The sequence below is a fragment of the Eublepharis macularius genome, chromosome 5 (assembly GCF_028583425.1).
Source record: "Eublepharis macularius isolate TG4126 chromosome 5, MPM_Emac_v1.0, whole genome shotgun sequence".
NCBI lineage: Eukaryota > Metazoa > Chordata > Lepidosauria > Squamata > Eublepharidae > Eublepharis > Eublepharis macularius.
Window position 1 is genome coordinate 94,771,461 of NC_072794.1, and position 17,395 is coordinate 94,788,855.

Below are 17,395 nucleotides of genomic sequence, written 5' to 3' on the forward strand. Positions count from 1 at the left end.
GTGGTACAGGCGGGTGTCTGGTCTTTTGATTCCCCCCCTCATCAGGCCCCTCTGCAACTTTCCTGAAACATGGAGCCTAGGCAGCTGCCCCTGTCGCCCATTGGCTAAGCCCACCCCTGTGAGCCATAGAAGAGACTTGGTCCAGGATCTAGCAGTATCCTCAAGCTATGAACCTGCTTCTTCATGTAGAATGTAATCTCTTCCAGGACAGGTTGACTTTTCAGTCCTTGAACAGCTTTGTCACTAACCAGCACACTCCAGTCTTTTCTGGATTGAGCTTCAGTTTATCTACTCTCATCCATCCCATTACCATCTCCAGGCCATTCCCACCTTCCTCAGCTATTAAGGAGAAGGAGAGCTGGGTGTCATCTGCATGTCAGACACCCCACTCCAAATCCCAGGATGACCTCTCAGCAGTTTCATGTAGATGCTAAATGATATGAGGGATGAGATGAACTCTGCAGGACCCCATAGCATGAATGCCACGAGGCTGAGCAGCAGCTCCTAGCACCACTTTCTGAAATCCATATAAATTCCTTCTCAGTACTTTCATGCTGGAGTCCCTTGGATAGTGTTTTGCTGAAATATGAAAACCGTGAAGCCTGTTCCCGAACGTCTAAGTAGGTCAGAATGTTCCCCCAATAATTGCTAAGTGTTTCCCTTGTCAATGTCTGATTTGTTTCCATTTATTCTCATAGAGTTCTAGGCCATCTAGCCTCTCTTTATATCCTCTCCCAATCGTTTATACTCTTGTGTATATATTCCCAGCTGATGAGCTTTGTCTCATGAATGTTTATGCCACTTACACAGATGCATCCATACTTCCAATTGATATTGTGTTATAATTTCACTATCGCAATCACAACTGGATTTTCTTGAATCGACAATGCAATCCAATTGCAAGAGACTGCTACACTGCAGCCCTAAAACAATAGTTAACAATGTGTGGATCCATCTTAATTGTGCAATCTTAAAAGAGAGTTGCACCCTTCTAAATCCATTGAAGAAGACTGTCACACTTTTAGGGCTTCACATAACTGTTCAGGATGACATTGTTATAAAGGAAACAAGGTTGTAGTTTTAATATTTTTGAAATTTTAGGAAGTTTTCATTGTATTGTTTGTTTGTATTATACTATGTATAATAGAGAGTTTGTATGTATGTCTGTATGGGTGAAATCAACAGCAGCCCGTATACGGGCTTTCTCTGTGGTGGCCCCTACCCTATGGAACGGCCTGCCTGTGGAAGTCAGAGGAGAGCCCTCACTCTCCTGGCTTTCTGCAAACAATGCAAAAACTGAATTATTCAAAACAGCCTTTTTCTCAGTTAAGAGGACGGTATTGTAGGAAAGGGGTCCCTGATGTTTCGCTAATGAGTTAGAAACCATAGATTTCACTATTATGTTGCCTTACATATTATCTGTCGCTTTAAATATGTACTCCTATATACTACCTGTGCTTTATGTCGTTTAATGTAAGTCCTAGAATTATGTTCTGTTTCAGCAATTCCTCAACCCCATACTGGATCCTTGCTAATACTATGTCTTTGTAAACTTATATTCATTTACCTCATGACATTGTTTATGGAAATGTTCTTGATTTTGTATGGAAATGCTTGCCCTTGCCACTGATTGTACTAATCGCACACTATATAATCTGCCTTGAGTCTCAGTGAGAAAGGCGGAATATAAATGACAACACTGTACTTTTAATTTGTATTTTACTTAATTTATACCCCACCTTTCTCCCCAATGGGGACTCAAAGCAGCTTATATCATTCTTGTCTCCTCCATTTTTTCCTCACAACCACCCTGGGAGGTAAGTTAGACTGATAAGAGTTTGTGACTAGCCCAAAATTGCCCAGCAAATTTCCATGGTAGAGCAGAAAATCAATCATAGGTTGACCAGATGCTACTTCACCACACCAGCTCTCACTACACTGTTTTACAATTTTGTGCTTACTGCATACAACTTTGTAATTCAGCTTTACTGCACAGTTGGTTTTATGTATTATATTGTTTTTATTGCATCAACAGCTCTATTGCATTGTTTCTTAGTATACTCTTATTATTACATTGTTTTTCATTGTGTGATCTGCCTTGAATCTTAGTGAGACAAACGGACTGCAAATGAAGTAAACCCTAAAACTCTTGTTTAGGATTGCACTGTAAATCTGTGACCTTTGAAGCGCTGGTAGATCCGTTATTGATTGTATTGCAACAGACAACAATAATCATGAATGCTGTTTAGAATCCCTACCTATTCTGGAAAGAGCGGCGGAAAAACTGTCCTTGTACTATTTGAATTACACCGCTCGCGCGAGCGACTCCATAAAGGGACCTTTAATCGGGACCGAATGAGGTCACTTGCATTGACTGCATCAGCCCTGTTATATGATCTCTTATTCCCTACCCTAAATTAGGAAGACTAAGTCAGGTTGTGACCAGACTCTGATGACGCTTCCCGTTCTTATACAGCTCGGCGGACACACCGCAGACTTCGAGTCTCTCCTACATTCCAGCTTCTTCGCACTCGTGCTATAATCGGAACCAGAGAAAAATTTGTGGTAACCTGCATGATACCGAGTACCTTCCTCCAACCTGGCCGCCCCGATGAGCTCTAATACGCCTGCGTTGTTCCAATCCCCGCGGGCCCGGGTTTGTTGAGCATGCGCGATCTTCCGTAAAAAAACCTTCAGGGGGAGGAGCCTTTGTGCTGAGCCACGCTCCTCCCTCCGCAGCGGGAGCGTCTTTGGCAGGCCGAGAACCGGCGCTGAGGGGGGAGGGACGCGGTCTGGCCGCCGCCGTGGGTGAGCAGCAAGAAACCGGGGGAGGGCCGTCGCTTGTGGGGTGGCAGGGCGCTGAGATGGGGGCGGGGGGCGGCCCAGTCTAACAGGAGAGGCAGGTTCCTCTGGGCTAATTGCTGTCTGCTGAGCGGGGAGGGCGCTCAGAACGCAGGCGTCAGCTCCGAAACCTTCCTGGTCCTCCAAGGCTAAACTTCTTGGGCTCTGGCTGTGCTGTGTTGGTTGGGGTGGGGTGGGGTGGGGAACTCGGTACACGCTCAGAGGTACTTCTTATTATCAATGCTTGCTATGTTCCTGGGGATGGAGGTCGGTTCCACTTCGGTCATGGCAGAAAACAGGACACGCTGCCCGGAGGGGGTGATGTCTCTCACGGGCCAGCGTGAAGTTTACTGTGGGCATTTGTGAGGAGTAAGCTCCTCTTCCTGGAGGAAAAAGTGAATGGCCTTAGCAAGCAGGAGAAACTATGGCAAGTAGTTAAAGCCCCCGGCCCCTCACCCTTTATTTGATGTAGGTGTATAAGCACGGTAAACGAAGCTCCGCTGCCATTTATGTATTTACTTCATAGTGCTGTTTTCTTGTTGAGACTCAAGGCAGATTACTTTCCTTCTTTCGATTTAATTGCTTGTCCTGTGACACGAGGCTCAAAATCTAAACAGCTAGTAATACATATCAATAAAATAAGTCATCCTCTTTTGCTGTGAAACTCACGATGAGGTTTATCCAGTTCCTTGTGATGGCTGCTGTGTAAAGCTGAGAATAGAAGATGCAAGTGGGAGACAATAATGTCTAGAAAGACCAAGAGGTTGGCACAGGAGTAGGCAAGTTTTCCTTGAGCTCTTTAGACTTGTGCAACCACTGTTGGAGGCTAGGCAGTGTTAGGACTGTATACATGTTGCAGTCAATCCATACGTATCAAATATTTAAAAGAATCCAACAAAAATATAAACACACAAACTGGGAGGAGGGCTAATAAGAGTTAGAGAAGGAATACCAAATGAAGTCTTCACCAACTGGAAAAAGTGATAGAGACAGACTAATCTCCCTGGGGAGGGAGTTCCAAAGTTTTGTCTCCATGACTGAGAAGGCCCTTTCTTGCAACTTGCTACCCTTCCTGCTGCCCTTACACCAACCAGGTTGCTTTTGTCACCTAACTCTAATCAGAGGGAAGGCAACTTTCATTTCACAGCCATAGAAACTTTTCCGTTACCCCCTTGAAAAGTAGGCATTTTGTCTGGCTGTATAACAGTAGGGGGCCAAAATCTGCTACATTGTTAAATCTTTACAGCTGGAAGTTCAGGAGGGATCCTGGTTCTTAAAGTGCTAGTCTAGATTGTGGGAACAGTAGTGTGTTTGTGCATTCAGAGTGATTTAAGCAGTAGGTTGAAGAGACAGTTGTTTCTTCATGTTTCATGTCTCATTAATGTAATGGCTATTGTGTTCCTTGTGAAGTGAGTTTTGTATAGCCCATGGAGACACCTATTATCACTTTGAAAAAGGTAGGCATTGAAGCTGACTGCTAGAACATTTACTCAACAGCTCTGGCTTTAGGCTTGATCTAGTATTGCTTGTGTAATTTCAAATAAGTCTTCGTATTTGATGGTTGCTTTTCTGTTAAATGAAAAATAAATTATGTGGACAATACCATATGCTGTGGGAGCCTATACAGGTGTCTGTATATGTATAAAAAGAGGCAGTCTCTTTCTGCTAGAGTCTACTTATGCAAGCATCTCTTCACCTCAGATTTGGACAATGTAGGTTCTTGTGAAAAGTGTAAGGCCATAGGGAACTGAGTGTGAAAAAATTAGAGCAACACTTCTCAGAGTATTTTGCATGCCTAAGCAGGATCAAATACAGTCATTGTATTTTCCATTGTTGGACACTAGCTCAGTAAATGACAAGAATGTTCTTGAATCTTTGTCCATATGAATAGTCACTATCAAATCAAGTATCCTTCATGAATTAATTGGATATACAATCCTCCCAGGTAAGGTAGTTCAGTCTGCACTTTTAAAGCTCCAGAAAATGCTATTTGAATCTGGAACTTGAAGATGTATTACAACTCTGATTATATTTACAGTGTCATCAGTGTACGGGGATGGGGGATGTCAGTCCAGGGAACTTACAGCCTAAACAACACACTCTGATTATATTTACAGTGTCATCAGTGTACGGGGATGGGGGATGTCAGTCCAGGGAACTTACAGCCTAAACAACACAAGGGAAAACAATGAAAGAGAAGGATAGGAATGGATAAATTAAGCAAATGCAAATGGTGACTAGAAATGGGAAGGAAAGGGTTCATTCTGACCATTGTGAGCTTGATAAAGAAGTATGTATGATTTTTAAGTTGTTTTATAAGTATAAAGTTATATAAGTTTGTGTCTATTAATGGGTAAGTTGAATTGGTCAAGGTGTTGCTTTTTGTTATATATTCCTGTATAACTGTAGTGTACTTACCTTCAAATCTTTCTCTCTCTTTCATTTTCATTCACAAAGTAGTTCTGCTGTAAATACATTTGTAGGTTAAATGTGTTGCCAAGCTATTTCAACCATGTTTTTAGTTAAGCCAATCTAATGTAAGTTGGGTATCTGCTTTAAATATTAGACTGTGCTTATATTTATGCCCTTTCCTTAAAATATTCAAGATGGCCTGATCCAGTAGATAACACCACATGCTTTAAGATCAGTGTAATTACTTGTCCCTGTGGATATTTCTTTAGGCATACTGGGTAATGCTAGGATTTTTGATTATGCATATATAGATGATTAACAGGCAAGGAGCTTTGTTAACTCTCAAAAGAATCCTAAAACTAAAGTCCTGTATTACTTTTAATGGGACTAGTCAAAATAATTCCATGCAAATGTTCAAGTTTCCTAGAAATCTTCATCAGGATGGGGGGGTTGGGAGAAGAGAAAATGCTTCAAGGCCTTATCTTAAGGTCTCTTGTCCACATTATGTCAAATGTGCTGCAGGCTAAATAGGCTAGGTGGTGCTGGGTGAAGTTAGCAATTCACACAGTTTGAATCCAGTGTGCTGTCAAAATATAATAGGTGAATAATAGTAGAACACTAACTTTCCATTAAAGGGGCTGAATTTCCCCCCCCCCCCTCCAGGTAGTTGGAACCTGGCAACCCTCTTTATTTTGGCCTAACATCCCTGAGCCCTTTCTGATCTGAGTAGGAGCGAGAAACTCGACAGATGAGGATCCCTAACCCTCCCCTTGTTCCCTGCTGCGGGGAGTGGCTTCCCGCCCACCTGCTTTCCTTCCCACAGGCCTGCCCCTGCATAAGCTGCGGAAAGGGGCCCTTTGCAACCCCTGCTGGCAAAAATTCCATGATACATGACTTGAGCTTTTGGACGAGGAGGATAAAGCAATTAAGAATTGAGGTTTGTCTTTTTTCTTCTTCTAGTAGTATTTCTGATACGTACTATTTAATGTTAGCATTTCGTATGCTTTTATTATTCCATGCTCGCTTCTGTATGTTCAGAGTGGAAAACTCTGAATTGTTAACATTTTGAATCTTGTATAATTTCATTAGCATAACTATTAAATATCAATTATGTTATTAAATGTTATAGAGACTTTAGAGACTCCCGGGACTGTGTGATTATGTCACTTCCAGGAAGCGATATCACTTCCGGAAGTGACATCATCACATGGTTCCGGGTCTGCGTGCGTGCTTTGTGTGCACGCATCTGGTACCAGTGAGTTCCACCACCTCTTTTCCCAGAAAAAAAGCCCTGACAAATATGATAAAAAGTAAAAGGCATAGATAGAGAGAGGGTGTGACAATGAGGTACTCAAGAAGAAATTTAGCAGAACAATGTGTAAGGGGTTACCCATTAATCTAGATGAACAAAACTTGGGCTGGATACCTTCAGGTTAGCTGGCTTTCAAAGCTTTAGTATTCTACATCCAAAAGAATAACAGAGTTAATAAAAATTTAATTCAACATAGGACTGTCCTCCCTCTTTGTTGAGTATGTCGATTACCGTATACTTTAATTGAGTGTAAAACTAGAAGAGTTGTTTTAATTTTGCAGTATTTGCACCTAGTAAAAATTGGGTAGTTGGCTCTAGAGGAGAAACTTACAGGTCATGCAAGGCTATATCTTACATTTCTGATTAAACCACAGGAAGAATAAACAGCTAAAATAACACCTCTTGTATGCCTGGTGAAGATGTCAGTGAGTGAAGTTTTCTTTCACAGCAGCACATAGCTCTTTAACTACTGGTTGTCAGACTGGGAAGAAAAGAATAGAAATCTGTTCTGAGCAATTCTCCAGGCAGTGGGTAAACAATATGCTAGCTGTCCCAGTGCAGATAGAGAGAAGAAATTAGTTGTTTGGACTGAGGTAGTGCTTAACATAGGGATGATATTGGATGAATGAAGTCTTAATTTACCTCTTTTACCTCTTTTACTTAAGGACCAGAAAGCACTGGGAAACTTAATTATAAGTGGATCTTTGGTTTAATGAATAGCTGTTTGATTTAAATAGTTTGGTTCATTTTAGGAAAGCTGTTTTTCAGCAAATAATGACGATGAATCTTAGTACTGCATACAATAAACTTTCTAATTATATATTCAGAAGGCTATTAGTAACGAAGCTTGTTTTTCAAAAATAAAAATGTTGCAGCAGCGTAAAAAGGCTTGCATTGCATACCAAAAATGGGGACCAATACTCTACCTAATAGTTGCTTCTGGGTCTTAACTGTTTAAGTTAGTTGTTAATTTATATACCATTTTATGCCACTGCATACAACGCAGCTTACAGTTCAAAATCACTGTACAATTTACTCATGAGCTGGTACAATTTTGGAGCTTTATTTTTCTTTATATTCCTATAAGCCTTAAAGGGAAAATGAAGAATAATGGATTATTTGGGAACAATGAAACATAGTGGTTAAATCTGCGTACTGGAAGGTTTTTTATGCTATGGTTCTTATGCTGCATGGGGGAGTGAATAAGAGGGATTGATGGAAACCTTTAATAAGAAATCAGATGTTCGCTAACTAATAATGTAAGTCACTGGCTTTTATTCTCCAAAAGTACCCTTGCATTGAGCATAGGAATAAGGGTCACGGACTAAGAACCTTATCAGTACTACAAGCAGAGCACCACTGATTCTGTGAACAAGTAATGCCCATGCTTGATTTAGTTCTTAGTGATAAACTTCTGTTTTTAAAAATTGTAAGGCAGGGTATAAATGAAGAAAATTAAAAATCATAACTGTTAAAGAGTACCAGATGATAATGAGAACACCCATAGTACTATTGGCTCAGAGTTGTCTCAAATGATCAGTTAAAAACCATAATTCGAAAAGATAATAATAAAGATGCATTCTCTTACTGTAAACATCAAGTTGAAGGTTTGGTTTCTTTAGCCTTGTCTCAAAAAAAGCGAGGTGCGGTTGTAATATTGACAAAGTTAAGAAGTTGGGGGGTAAATAATGTACATGTGAGTTCTACTCCCTCATGTTGGATCTATGGTTTAGGGGCAGGGGGTCCCCAATATGACGCCGATGGGTATCTTTCCTGGTGCCTGCCAAGTGTTTTCAGAAAGTGGGTGGGGCTTTTTGAGTTTTTGATGTGTATGATATAATGAAGACAGTGGCTTTATGTAAAGTACTTTACCTATGCAAATGAGTGTTATTCTAAAAATGTGGGACTTGATTCTAACTAATGATAATTTTGTTGCACAGCTGAAATGCTTTAATGCATTCAACTAGAACTAGAACCAACTGTCATTGGTACAAGTTATAGTACAGGTTAAAATGGCTGGGCTCATGTAAAGAGACAACCAAGAGAAGCAGCATTTTTTCTTTTTTGCATGAGTGCATTAGATACCTGCAGAACAAAGACAGATACTGCAAGGTGAGTGTTTTTTAGCTTGCTCAACATGTATACTTACTTTGTGTGTGTATGCAAAAGAATATTTTAAATAATAGTGCAATGATTTTGCTTTTTATTTTTATAACCTTTTAAAAACCTTGGCCTTTGACCTTTAATCTAGCTGCTCCTTGCATTACATTAAACCTATACCTCAGGAGGGCTCTGGTTATAACTAAGGGTGTGCACATGGAAAAAAACTGGTTGATTCAGTTCAGTAATACTGAACTGGGGAAAAGTTCAAAATTCAGAAAATACTGAATTCATTCTCCAGTTTGGTTCAGTAATACAGTCAATCAATCAAAAGAGTTTATTGTCTGTAGCCATAGGCTGTCACAATTCACCAAACATCGACTAAGGTGATGTGAGGGCGATCTGGCTGCAACATCTGTCACCCCATTGATTGCCAGGGTTGATTCGGCTGATCTGGCTGGGTAGGCGGGTGTCCCTTTCCTCCCTCACTGCTCCATGTGCATCCCTCCTGAAGCTGCGCGCTCGGTGGAAGAGAACAACCATCCCAGATAGGAGTGTACCGTTCTTCAGTAATACAGAGCAAATTCCTTACTGCTGTTGGATATGGTTTTACGGTTTTAAATTGTGTTGTGTACTTTGAATTGTATTATTAATTTTATACTGTTTTTATTGTTGTTGTAGTCTAACAATGTTGTTACCAGCTCTGAGCCTGTTTGTGGGGAGGTTGGGTTAGAAATTTAATAAATTCTGTAAAATTCAGCCATTGTTTCCTAGGGAAGCTCAATTTGGAAATTTCCAGTGCCTGTGAGGGAGTGTGTGTCATTTTTGGACCAAATTTCACCAAATTTGCAGGGAACCTACTCCTAACTGTCTTCTAATGACCCCCTAAGTTTCATAAATATTGCACCATGGGAGGCCATTTTATGACAGTCCCCCCCCCCCCCAAAGGTGCCACAGCCATCTCCAATCTCCATTATTCTCTATGGGAAAAACTGTGGGGGCTATCCAGGAGACTAATGGTGGCGGTTTGAAAACAAAATCCGCCGAATTTGCAGTAGACCTACTCATACCTGTCCTCTAATGACCCCCCCCCAATGTTCATGAAGCTTGGACCATGAACTGTGGCATAGAATTTTTAAATTGGATGCAAAGCATCTATACTTACCAGCAAGCTAAAATTTTAGTAAATGGCTCTTTAACAGGAAAAATTGAAATAGCAAAAGGAACTTGGCAGGAATTCCAGTATCACCACTATTATTTATTATCGCATTGGAGATACTGACTGTGAAAATCAAGGAGGACACCAGAATTGTTGAAATAAGACACAGAAGAATATAAAATGAAAAGTTAGCAGATGATGTTACGTCAGTGACAAATCAAATGTTTCCTTGAAATATGTAATGGAACAAATATTAAGATTTGGACTGTATTCTGGATATAAATTAAACAAAAAGAAGACTAAAATGTTTATTATCAACAACAAGAGAAGAGCTAGAGGAGATAGGGAAAAATAATACAGTTCCTAAGATAGCGGCCGATACCATCCACCCCTGTGGTACATAGGAGGGAGGGGGGAGGAAACAGCTGCTCTGGTCACACTATCACTCATGTGGGGGGCCGATATGACTATACAACCCTCCCCAACAGGAGACCAGTAGGGAGGCTCACCAGATAGATACGAGACCGGCCCCAACCATATGCCTAGCAGAACATCTGTATTTTACAGACCCCCCAAAAGGATAAGAGATCTTAGCGGGCCGGAGTATCTACAGACAGAGAGATCCGCTAGGTTGGAGCCAGGACCAAGAAGGCCCTGCCAAACCAGGACCAAGAAGGCCAGTCAAGCCTCCCTGGAGCCTGGGACCACCAGCAGATGTTTATCAGCTGATCTAAGCACTCTCTGGGGTATGTACAGTGAGAGGTGGTCCCACATATAGATGAAAAGATTTTAAAGAAGTGGCAGAAAAGGCTCAATAACTTTACGGAGCGGGAAGAAACCAAGAATAAGATTTAAAATATTACAAGATGAAAAAAGTTCTGCGGTGGGCTGGCGGTACCAAATATCAATCTGTACCGCCAAGAATCTGCACTTGTTTGGATATCAGACTGGATTATAAATTCAAACAGAAGACACACAGAGTTGTGGATAATAGATACCAAGGAAGGTATCTTACCAAGATTAAGAAATCATTAAAAACTATTCAGAAGCAAGATGGCACCCATATTTTGAGTGATGGACTATTATTTTTATTAATAATATAATAATAGATTTATATATCTCCCTTCAAGATGACTTAACACCCACTCAGAGCAGTTTACAAAGTATGCCATTATTATCCCCACAGCAAAACACCCTGTGAGGTGGGTGGGGCTAAAGAATATGGTTCCAATTTAGAAACAGATTAAGTCCACCAACTTCACCATTGACATCACCAATAGATGCATATTACGATGTTGCTACAAGAAATAAAACAGACCATGTGAATTATGAATATATGATTGATAAGCAAGGAAAAATAAAAACATGACAAGAAATTCAATCACAAGGAAAAATATTTCATGGCTGATGTATTATCAATTGGTATCCAAACTCAAAGAACAACTATCCAAAGAAAGTGACCAGTTAAGAGAGAAAACAATGTTTGAACAACTAATTAGTGGAGAATCAAAAATCTACTGCAATATGCCACAGAATCGGATCAAGTCAAAAATTGTATGATAAAGTGGATGCAAAACTTTGGCAAAAATACTTCTATAAGTCAATGGGAAGATTAAATTTACAGCTAGTCAAATGTTAAGAGAGTTGGTATAAAATGTTTTTTAGATGGTATTTTACCCCTAAAGACATAAAATTAAAGATTATCGTGAAAGGTTAGAAATGTCAATATATGGATGCAACATTCTATCATATGAGCTGGACATGTAAGAAGGCAAGAAAATATTGGACAAAAATACATGAAGAGATGCAAAAGCTATTAAAGTTTCGCTTTGAGCTGAATCCCAAAAAGATGTTGTTAAATATTTTACCGAGTAATATTATAAAAAAGTGAACTTTTTAAATATATGGTAATGGCAGCAAGAATAGTATATGCAGCAAAATGTTAGACAGAATCTTGCCGATATGACTGAGTGAATGAACAAATTATATGAATGTGTCTTCTTATATACATAATAAACCAATCTTAGAATTTCAGATAAAATGGACAGACTTTTTTGACTACGTAGCTGAAAATTAAGAAAAACTAAGAATAGTTATTATTAAAGTAGACCAACTGTAAAATTAACATTTAAAAACTTTGATTATGAATGTTGACTGAATGTAAGTAAGTAGATGGAAAGGAGAAATAGTTCTGTAGTATAATAGGCTGTTATATATTCTGTTTTTATTATTTTTGTGTATTGTTATATATTTTGTGTATATTATTTTATCCATTGTTTATTGTCCTTGTTGTTTTTCTTAACTTTAAAATAAAAATTTAAAATGAAAAAAAAAGATTGGACTATGGGGGCCTTTTTATGCCCTCCCATAGGAGGTCTCCCCCTAGCCCCCACCAATCTCCATTATTCCCCATGGGGAAAACCTACAACTAGCCTATCTGAAAAACACTTTTTAAAAGTTCACACTTCACAATTCTCTCAGGATACCTAAAAAGTGCATGCAAACACCACTAGGTTAAGTTAACAAACTGAACCGAGTACCAAACAAATTACCCACAACAGGATAAAACAACCCTTCCCCCCAGAAGAACAAAATGATCAGTAAATATCACAAACTTCAACAGCCAGAAATGAAAGCCCTTCTACACAAAAGCCCAACAAAAGCACCCCCCCAAAGAGCAAAAAAACAGTTTTTAAAATGCCAGCTAAAAACAGCTTTTCTGTCTCCCCCCCCACCCCTATCCCTCCCAGACGCCAGACCAACCCATTCCCCCCAAAGGGATTAAAAAACGCAGTGAGTCTATGACTCTCAAACCAGGCAGCAGCCAGGAATCTACTCCACTCACTGGTCAGCAAGACCCAGTCACAGTCCAAAGCAGGCCAGGAGAGAAAACCAACAGCAAGCAGGCAATGTCTCTCAATCTCCAAGCTAGAGCAAAATACATGCTGACTAAGGCAAGCCTCCTAATTTAACTCCTTGCAGTAGTTAAAAAAGGCACTCTCCTTCTTGAAAATCTCATTAGCCAGAGAAAGAGAGCTGCTGCAAGGATTAGCTACCTACATTTCACTGTCCCTTCCCCCGTTCCCCCCCTTTCCCTTCTGCCTCTGACTCACTCCCCCTCCCTTCTCCCCCTTCCCATCTGGTTGGTGAAGCAGTGTTTCTTTGCTGTTCCTTAACAAAGGAACAGCAGGGAACAGCACTGCCACGCTTCCCAGATTTTACCAAATAAATTTGGTAAACTTAAATTCGGGATTACGAAATTCATTCAATAATACAGATTTAAGTTCAATAATACTGAATTTTACTGAATCAGGTAAAATTCAGTTATTTTTACCGAATACTGAACCCAAATTGCACATCCCTAGTAATAACCAAAACTCCTTTATTTCCACTCACACAGAGATTCAGGTGCTCTCTACCCAAGCTTTTACCTCAAGAACACCTTCCCTTTTGTGTTTGTGTGACCTTTATATTGCTGTCTCCCTGACTCCCTCAAAAGGATTTTGCTGCCACCAAAGGCTTTTCTGTTAGAACTCCTCAGTTTACCTGTTAATATAAGAAGACTCGATATAGATGATAGTTGACAAAGTGGACAGCACATGTGGGTAGTTGTGAGGGGGAAAAAGGGATCTTTCTTCCTTGAACAAAAGTAGAATTTATAAGAACATAAGTGTGATGGTTGCAGAATTTGGATAAATGTATCAGTTTCAAAATACTTTTCAAAACTCTTACAGCGCAATCCTATGGCCGGCCCCAACGCCGGCGTGCCTGCACAGACGGAGCAGTGGCGCCGCCAGGCCGTATCCTGTGCCAGCGAAGTGCAGCGGCGCCAGCCCCGGCAGCAGCGCAGTGATGCAAATTGGGAGAACCAGAAAGCGTTGTGGGCGGGCTTGATGCGCGGCCACTGCCGGGCGCAGCCAAAGGGCGCTGTTCCCCACAAGCAGCAGGGGGAGGGGCCAGGATAGGCGCAGCCAATGGGCAGCACGCGATCCCGGCCAGGCCCCAGAGCAGCAGGCAAATCGCGCCCATGCCGGCAGACCACCCCGGCTCGTGCGTTGGGCGGGGCTCGCAGTCGGGAAGGAGAGGGGTGGGCGTGGTCCGAGGAGCCTTTCCACCGTTTGCCCAACACAGTGCCAAGTCCGTGGCGGCTGTGTCCAGAGAGGTTGGCATGGGACTGGCAGGGGCCCTGCCATGAGGAATCCAGGGCAGCAGCCAGTCCCGGCAGTAGGGAACAGCCACCAAGTCACGCCCAAGGGGAGGGTGGGCCTGAGGCCGCCACCAAGAGGCAGAAACAGCGGGCCCGCCCCATCCCCGTCCCAAGCCAAAGACCACAGACACCCGTTGCACAGAAATCAGCCTTTATTATTATACCATCCCACCTCCCCCAGCAGACGTGAGGAAGGGGAGGCGTGTAGGAGAGGGTGGGTGTCAAGGGACCATGGGGAGGCAGGGCTGGGCAGAGCCCATTTGGAAGGACAGGCAGCCAGGGGCCCATGACCAGGCCCGCGCTGACAGCGCATCCCTTCCAAAAGGGGGGGGGAAAGAGAAGGATGCACAAGGACTGGCCAGGGGCCGCTCTGGCATGTCTTCCATATCGCCCTGACGCACCTGCCCTGCCTGGCATGCCGCCCTGAGTTGGGGTGCTCGCGCAACTTGCCATTGGGTGGGCCCTCCCCCTCCCCCTCCCGGGGTCTGGGGTGGCCACTCAGCTTGCATGGCCCGGGCGGGGGGGAAGCACTGTGGTAGCCAGCCAGGGGACCCCGGGCTTCTGCGTTTCGGCCACTTTGTGCGGGTGGCGTACTCCTCCACTGCCCCTGTGGGCGGGGCCAGCGGCCTGCCCTGCAGGATTGGTGGGGCTGTCAGCCTAGGAGTGGGTCCCCCCCCCCGCAAGGCAACGCAAGCGGCCACGGATGCTGAAAGCAGGAGACGGCGCCGGGCCAGGGCGGAGCCACGCGCAGCCTCGGACACACCCCACCCCTCCCAACAACCATGGCATGTTGGCGTGGGAGGCTGGCAACTGCCCCGCAGGATTGGATGTGAGGCGGGACACCGCGGGGTGGAGGGTGTTGGAATGACCAATGGGGCTGCTGCAGACACCTGAGGGGCTGGACCCACTTTGGGAGGCAGCCGCTCATGGGACTTTGTTGCTGTGGCTGCGGCTGCAACGGGAGTGACCCTCCCCAGGCGCACGAGACCTCCTGCCTGGGATATGGCATCTGTCTGCCGCTACCCTAGTTTCTTCACTGATAGGGCTAGGGATCCAGTGAGCGGACTGTTTCCCATGCCATCTCCCTCCCCCTTGCAGCAGCACCCCCGGCCACCCTCTCCCTGGCTTATTGGGTGCCAGCTGCTCGCCCTACCAGGGATCGAGCGCCCTCAGTGGCTCCCCCCTCCCCGCTGACATGCCCTGCCCCAACCCTCTACCTGACGTTACTGTGAGGGGAGGGAGGGGGCGGGGAGGCAGAACGGGGTCTGTCAGATACATTTGTGGCAATGTGCAGGTGGGGAGATGTGACGGGAGTGTTGGGGGAGGGGCAGAGGACGAAGTCAGGCTCGCAGACACAGAAAGCAGTTGTTTTACGACTCGTTTTATTGCACTGGAACAAGTGGGCTTGTTTTTAGGCTAGCAAGGGAGCCGGGGAGCTCTGCACAGCCCTCCTTCCCGCTCGGCGGGGCAGGGCTGAGATGCAGGCCGCGGCGCGAAAGTGCTTCCTGGGCTTTAGCCAACCCTCCGTCAGAGATGTTTGGGGAGGGCGGGACGCGGGGGAGCAGCCCTGCCCTGGACGTGCCTGCGGGAGGAAAAGACACATGTGGGCTTTGCCTCGTTCCACTGGCAAGGCAAGCCCCACACTCCGCCATCCGGGAGGATGCACATAATCGAGGGAAACAGCAACCAGCTGATGCACGGCAGTCTGGCGAGGATGCACTCGGCCTTGGCAAGCCTTTACCTTTAAGGGAGGAGTGAGCTGGTCATAACAAACACCTGGTCGCATGTGGTTTCTGGGGCGCCTGCCTCTGAGGCGGCCAGGGGCGGCCATGGTCGCCCCCCACCCCTGCTGGGCCTCCCCCGAAGCGGCAAGTGAGCGGGTGGGGTCAGGTGAATGGGTGGTTTGCACTAATCCCCCCTCCCCTACCTCCACCTCACCTGTCAGCGCTCCGTCAGTCAACACCAGGCGGGAATACCGGAGTCAGGGTACCTGCAAGGAAACGGGAGAGGCTGCTGTAAATTCGCCAAGTGTCACTCCCTTCTCTCACGGAAGGGTTAATTTGTTTGTGCTTAGTTGGAAGCAACTAGCTTGCATGAGTCCAGTTAGATGTTGAGTTGTTCTTCCTGTCGGGGTAAAAAGGGGGTTAAGCCAGACATTTGCACTTCTTCCCTTTTATGGGAAGTGTGCCCACTTTTTCACAAAGTCCCCCGAGTGCATTCTGTGCCTGCCACCGTGAATGCCCTCACCCCCGTTCGGTGTTCAAAGGGGCAACGCCACGCAGCACACGGACAGAGCCTCCGGCGACGTGCTCACTTACCTGAGGGTTTTGGCCGGCGCTGGCCAGATGTTTTGTAGGGCGCGGTCGCAGGTGATTGGGTGTGGAGAGGGGGGCTCGTCTACGCCGGGCGCGCACGCTGATTGGTCCCCGGGATAGTTCGCATCCTATGCTCCTTCGGGCCATAGGGGCGGGGCTCAGAGAGGGGTCTGATTTTTCGCGGTTCCATGGATGCCTATGGGCTACGCCTTCTTTTTCCGTGGCGTAGCTTTTTTGCGCCGCTGTGGGCATTCCCGCTTCTGGAGGGGCTTAGGGAGCGGACTAACTCCGGCCCCACCCTCCCCCCACGCCGGCGCAGGGCTCTACGCCACTCCTACGCCGTCGCCCGGGCGCCTGAGGCTTCCGCCAGTGCAAGCCCGCCGGCGGGCCAGCACCGCGTCCCAGCGCGGGCGGAGGGCGACTTACGCGGACGTAAAGCCCAGATACGCGGTCGCAAGCCTTAGTTCGGTTCCTATTCACTTTCCACGCCCTTCTTAGGATTGGGCTGCCAAGCTTGGTGGTTTCAAGAGTAATTATATCTTCTTCAATGTATTTTGACAGACTCAATCATACAATTCCACACAGATCTTCTCTAACAGAAGAATAAACTTTCTTCTCATCCACACAGATATAGATTCATTCAGGCTTTCCCTCACAGCTCGCTTCACCTAAATAGATTAATCTATTTATATTTATTTATTTATATTTTTAGTCCGCTCTCCCCACAAGCGGGCTTAGAGCAGAGCACAACACAGTAATATACATAACAAAATAAAACACTGGTAGCGATTACATTATATTAAAAACATCATTAATACAGCAAGGCAAGGGAGAATTTCTTCCACACACACAAAACTAACAACTTCAAAGCTCTATCTCAGATATACATAAACTAACCCAGGCATGGACACAGTTTGTCTGATATAGCGAGCATAATGCCCCATTCAGGCTTCTGCACAGTTTGCCTGATTCAACTAGAATGAATATTTTCTTTCAGAAACACACAGACACTTACTTTCTCAGGTTTCACACAGTTTGTCTGTTTTGAC

General features: G+C 44.5%; 1 protein-coding gene across 3 annotated transcripts in view; it reads left to right on the forward strand.

Moving 5' to 3' along the window:
- Positions 1 to 2,552: 2,552 nt before the first annotated feature.
- MKNK1 (MAPK interacting serine/threonine kinase 1) overlaps positions 2,553 to 17,395 on the forward strand; it is a 55,471-nt gene continuing 40,628 nt past the window's right edge. The window contains exon 1 of one of the 3 annotated variants that reach the window (XM_054981105.1): positions 2,553 to 2,656. The gene's annotated coding sequence lies outside the window, so the exon portion shown is untranslated. Of the gene's footprint in view, positions 2,657 to 2,744; positions 2,809 to 8,566; positions 8,678 to 17,395 lie in introns of those variants that run through there. The other 2 variants (XM_054981104.1, XM_054981103.1) reach the window with 2 other exon arrangements.